Source organism: Osmerus mordax, chromosome 13 (assembly GCF_038355195.1).
Source record: "Osmerus mordax isolate fOsmMor3 chromosome 13, fOsmMor3.pri, whole genome shotgun sequence".
Lineage (NCBI taxonomy): Eukaryota > Metazoa > Chordata > Actinopteri > Osmeriformes > Osmeridae > Osmerus > Osmerus mordax.
This window is the reverse complement of record NC_090062.1, coordinates 4,246,895-4,252,894: the sequence shown is the minus strand read 5'-3', so window position 1 is coordinate 4,252,894 and position 6,000 is coordinate 4,246,895.

Genomic DNA, 6,000 nt, shown 5'->3' with positions numbered 1-6,000 from the left:
CCATCTGCCTTTATGCCAAAATGAACGTTTTGCTGAAAGCCTCAGAATGTTATTCCGAAATATAGAGTTACATATTTCTGTTCCACTCATCGCTGTCCTCTTTGAGAATATGAAGAATCCTCCTGTTGTTCTTTGTGTGGCCCATGGGATTTCATTGGTTGTACAGGTTTCTAAACATTTCAGGGCTTTGATGCACGTCAAGATAGAATCTTTCTGTTTAGAGCCAGAGGCCACAGACAACCTCTATACTCTTTGACCCCTCAATGTGTGTGTCCAGAACTAGATCTGAGATGAAGGGTATGTGTGTGCGAGAGAGAAAAAGAGGGAGAGACCGACAGAGACTGAGACAGATAGTGACATGCAGATGCAGTAGAAATAGATCTACAAATAGAAATGGAATAGGCAGTATGGTTTAAAAGGAGATCAAATGAAATGACCAAAGTCAGTATCAATATCATTAAATAATTCCTTACAACAACTACAAAAAAAAAATATATATATTTCTATATATTTCTTTTTTTTTACTGTCAGTATATGTTACATTCATCCAACAGTCCCCTGGAATTCACAGTGCTTTAAATGCACTCACTGTTTTCTCGCTGAAGACATAATTGCACCTGGACAAGGGGCAATCCTGACTGACAGATGGTTTCGTAAACCTAGTCTCAGAGGCCGTCACATACCTCTGGACCTGCGTACGGTTCTCCTCCCTGGGCACTCATCCCAGAAGCTCCCATGATGCCCTCTGGGCCTGGCTGGGCTGGACCGGCACACCGGGCCTGCTCTGGTTTCACGCTGCCAGATAAGATCGTCGCGTGTGTGGATTCCTCTCCCTGACCAGCACTGTTTAGGGCTGACCCCTCCGGAGCAGCTGCAGAGGCCTGGGTTTTGGGGTTCAGGAGCCAAAGCCAGTCACGCAACGAGGAAAGGACAGGAAGCCAGGTCAACAATGGCTCTCTCCTTCGGCTGCTCTATTTACCTAACGTGACTCTGTCCTCCTCATTTCTCCCAGAAAATCCTGAGAGCAATGTGCTGTCCCAACAACGCCTTTGTCATATCCATAATCAGTTTTGTTCCTCACGTGTTGAGAGCTCGTATTGATCCAGACCTCTGACGCTCTGCCAGGGCTGCATCAGAGAGCATGTGAGGATCTTCTAGACGAGCAGCATACCGCGGTGGCTCTGACACGAAGCATCACAGAGCCTGTCTGTAAGGAGCATGGCGAAAAGTAGTGCCTGCTCATTTTCAGAGAAAGCGGTGCAGATCAGAGCAGACCCGGATAACCATGTGTGTCATCATGAAACACTCTCTGTTTCCAGGTGTCCAGTTCACAGCCAGTTGAGGGTGTTTACTGAGTGGCTCCTGGCTCTCTGAGAGCTACCAGGGCTGGGCTTGCCAGAGCGGACTACTTGTTAACTACACAATGCAACTTTAACAATGTGATTCCATTTTTACAACAGCATGTTATGAATCCATGTTCTATTAATACATTTTTATACTGTTTTGTGGAAACGACTCTTTCAGCGATGCACCACAGGGAGTAGAATGCTTACTGTTGATCGGCAGTATGCAGAACAGATGGTGTGAATGTAAGCTGTATATCAATGGCCTTTATTCGGATAGTTGATACATGAGGTCTCAGCTCACACATCCATGTGGAACGCCCTTGTTGTAAGGGTTGAAGCCGGGGCGCTCTGTGGGGTCTTCTACTGGTTGAGGGACATTGGGATGTCAGAGTTAGCCGAGCCAGCCAATCAGGGCAGCGGAGCAACCTCCACACTTAAGAGGGGGACACCCCCATGATGCTTTGGAAGAAGAAGGACCTTTCCCCACCACCAGCACCACCTCATCTCGCACAACGCAGCTGGTGAACAGACCCCCCCACCCCACCCCCCCACACACACCAACAAACCCTCAGATCCCCCTATCCATAGAACTCATCTCTCATCCACTCTCACTCTCTTCCCTCCTGGAGAGAGAATATTTCTCTTTTTGATTTCATCTTGGCACCAAATGCTGCTGCCGTCCCCCATATGGGCTGCTATCCTCGAATCCCCATAAAGTCTGTCAGAAGGGGTGAAGCGTAGTTAAAAAATGTGGAGTTATTGGGAGAGGGGGGGGGGGAAAGCGAGCGAGCAACAGTAAAAGAGATAGAATAAGAAAGAGAAAGAGAGAGAACCAAAGAGTGAGAGAGAGACAAAGAGATGGGGGGGGGGGGGGGGAGACTGGGAGGGGGTGAGAGAGTGAAAGAGACTGTGTCTGTGTGTACTGTTAGGCCTACCACAGCCTTATCCCCAGACTCCACATGGATGTATGTGTCCTGTGAAGGATGTCTGAAGTAATTACCAGCAGGGATTATCCTGCCCGTCCCCTTAATGGACGCCATCTCAGCAGCAAGGCCAAAGGATCGGCACGCACCACCGACAGACAGAGAGAGGATTCTACCCCAGAGTGGGGTACATGTGAACTCATTGTGTTCTGTTATGACTGGCCATCGGTTTCTCTCCTGGTGGGAGGTGAGATTCAATGCCAATAGCATACACTGAACACATCCCCATTCCCCGTGCCATAGCTTGTTTGGCTTGTACTGAGGTTTTGTTATCTGGAGTTAAAGAATAGGCTACATCCTCTTGAGCAGCTTCAACTAAAGGCTAAATCCAGATGATAAAAAACCTCACAGTTTCTGTATGATGGTGATAACACCCTCTATCTGTTATTAAGATGGCATTGGATCGTTGTGGGTAGAATGTGCATGCAAATAAGTCATGCATATATTATATGGAGGGAGTCAGGTGGCTGAGCGGTTAGGGAGTTGGGCTAGTAATCAGAAGGTTGCCAGTTCGATTCCCGGCTGTGCAAAATGACGTTGTGTCCTTGGGCAAGGCACTTCACCCTACTTGCCTCGGGGGGTATGTCCCTGTATTGTAAATGTAAATATATGTGGAAAGTGACATGAGCGCACACGACGAAGAAAGCACGACAGGCTGACAGGACAACCTGAGGCCCTGCTTGATGTCAGGAAGGAAAGAGAAGAGAAGTATCCAGGAGAAGGAGACGAGATAACAGAGGCAGATCTGGAAGGGGAGGAGAGGACGAGGCGAGAGGAGTGTCCGACGGGGCAGCTGTTGAATTCCTGCACCCGTATGGGATGTGGAGCTGGACTGAAGTGTTTGTGGGGCCCCTGTGGTTTTCCAGCCAATAAATCCTCAGCACGTATTGAATCCAGTCCGAATGTGCAGCGGTGGAGGAGCGCTGACGGATGTGCGGCCATTACTCAGCCGCCCACATGAGAGGGGAAAGCGGGGGATCCACAGACGCCCCCGCCTCCCCTCGCACCATGGGTCCAGGCCCAGGCCAGGGCCGAGACAGAGGGCCAGCCGCTCGGATCACAGCAGAGGTGTGAAGAGGTCTGGAACTCTGAACAGCTCCATACACTCAAAGGTCATTCACCTGGAGCTCCAGAGGGAGAGTCATTAAGTTTGTCTGTTCAGACAGTCAGTCTGCCGTCTGCTAAGGGGTATTCAATGAGAGTACAGTAAACAATGAAACCCATCCTCAACAAACATGACATTTCTTAATGGTAACATTTTCATAATTTGTCAATTCTTTACTTTAATAATGCTTGTTTTACAAGTATTGTCAGAACAAAAACATGGTACTGGTTCCAAGTTGTACATTCTAAAATGCTATTTAAACCATAATTCTCATTAAATCATTATCTTAGCTGATACAGTTTTACTGAGGTAGACCTGGCTCCTCATGAGGAACGTCAACTCAGATGTTAGCGCCATCTTCTGCCCCTTATGGATCCTGCAGCTTCCTATTTCCCTCTGCCAAACAACATCCAAACTCACAAATCCTCTCTCCTTGACTTTGTTTTTCCATACAACTCCACTCCATCACTCTGTGTTAACACTCTTGGCCCCATGTTGCTGGCGTATGGATGAGTGTGATGTCACAGACATGAACTCAGCAGTGAGCTCTGTTTATCAGCCGCCTCATGCAGTCTCTCTGTCTCCCAGGCTCCTATGACACTCTGGGTATAAAGACCCAGGATTGGAACCAGACACTTCGTGTAGTTTATTAGAGGTTTACATTCTGTTTATACTCTGGATGCTATGATGAAAACAGCCGTCCATCCTGGATTTCCCATTCCAAGCCTGATGGACTCCAGCGACAGAGAAAGGGTTGATTCGGGGCAGACGTCTGTCAACCCTGTGCACTTGTTCAAGTGCCTGACTGAAGACAGGTGTTTCAGCCTGGGGCTGGCTGGGGTAGCCTGACCTTCACACACGCAGGTCACACAATGCCCTGTTCAGGATTGAGAGATATATTCAATCACCTGGGAGACTGTGCGGGTTTTCGGCCTCTTTCGTTGTGCAAACATCTTTCAAGACCTTGTGTATAGTCGATGTGAGCTGAGCTTTGTATACCATGATGTTTGTATGTACACAGTATATACAAGACATCGGCCCTCATCATGCGTGAAGAGCGAGACAGACTATTGGACCCGTTCATTTTGGAGCACGATCAGAACTCATTCTATCATTCTTTCCCCTCCCTGCTTTCCACACTGAGGGGACATCATCCCCTCTCATGTGGCGACGATCCTTTCACAATCCAAGCACTAACCATTTGTTTGTGTCAGTTACTCCCGCTCCTCCAACTCCTCCCGATTACGACAGATTTAAACTCTTTTTCTGGGACCTCACAAATTCAAAGAATATGGCCGTCATGGGGGCAATTATCTATCTCTCAGCAACGCTGCATCAGAGAGAGGGCCACAGCCTCCTGACGAGCTCTCAGACATCAGGGTTTACTCGTGTGTTTGTGTGTGTGTGTGTGTGTGTCAGGAGCTGGGTATTTAGGAGCTGTCAGTGGAACAGACGGCAGGGGGCTCACAAGGAGATGGCACTATGACAGGCACGAGTGGGGAAAAGGTCACAGAGGATGATTTTAGCCTCATCTTAATTCTACATGAAAGTCCTTCTGACCACAAGACACACTGAATTCTCTTCTCAGATGTGTCCCCCCCCCCTCACCCCCATACAGCAGCAGCCAACAGCCATAAATAGTCTACCAAAGCGCAGCTCAAAGGTTGTGCAAGCATTTACTGTCAGAGGACAGTATTCAGATCATTAATTAAGCTTTTCTGAACAGTTCTCAGACGTCCGAAAGCGCAAATGTGTTAGTAATGTCAGTTTGACATTGGCAGATTGTTGCTGTTAAAAAATGCACTCAGTGAGTATATTTTTTCATCCATAAAGGAAGGGGGTTGGGTTATGAAACAGATCTCACACACAGTCTCACATATCTGAAGCCATCAATCTTACAAATGAGATGGTGAGAACCTTTGCGCCAAACCACACTACACTGAAGAATAACAAGCACATAAATTAAAAGTTGACAAAAGAGACATATAGCTACTCCAATCCACATTGCAAGACCACAGTCTCTCGAACAGTGCCTGCAAAACTTGTACATGTGCATGTATGAGGAATACATGCATGCCCTGCGTGTTATCAGTTATAAACTATGCGATTACGCCCTCTAGTGGTAGGTTACTGGGAGTCAGATGGCTGAGTGGTTAGGGAATAGGGCTATTAATCAGAAGGTTGCCGGTTCGATTTCCGGACGTGCAAATGACGTTGTGTCGTTGGGCAAGGCACTTCACCGTACTTGCCTCGGGGGAATATCCCTGTACTTACTGTAAGTCGCTTTGGATAAGAGCGTCTGCTAAATGACTAAATGTAAAATGTACCGGATATGTGGAGAGAGATTTGCTATCGTGCACTCAGCACTTAACAATTCCAGTCTGCATGTAATGAATGATCATAACTTATCAGCATTATCTTTTTTTCGTGTACGCAACCACAACTTTTCAACTGTAAATTACACGTTTATTCTGTGTTCAGTTACTTTTCAAACACTCTAGAATTCAATAAGTAAATCATGAAAATACGTAAATTCTACACATATGTACGAAATGTCAAGTCAATT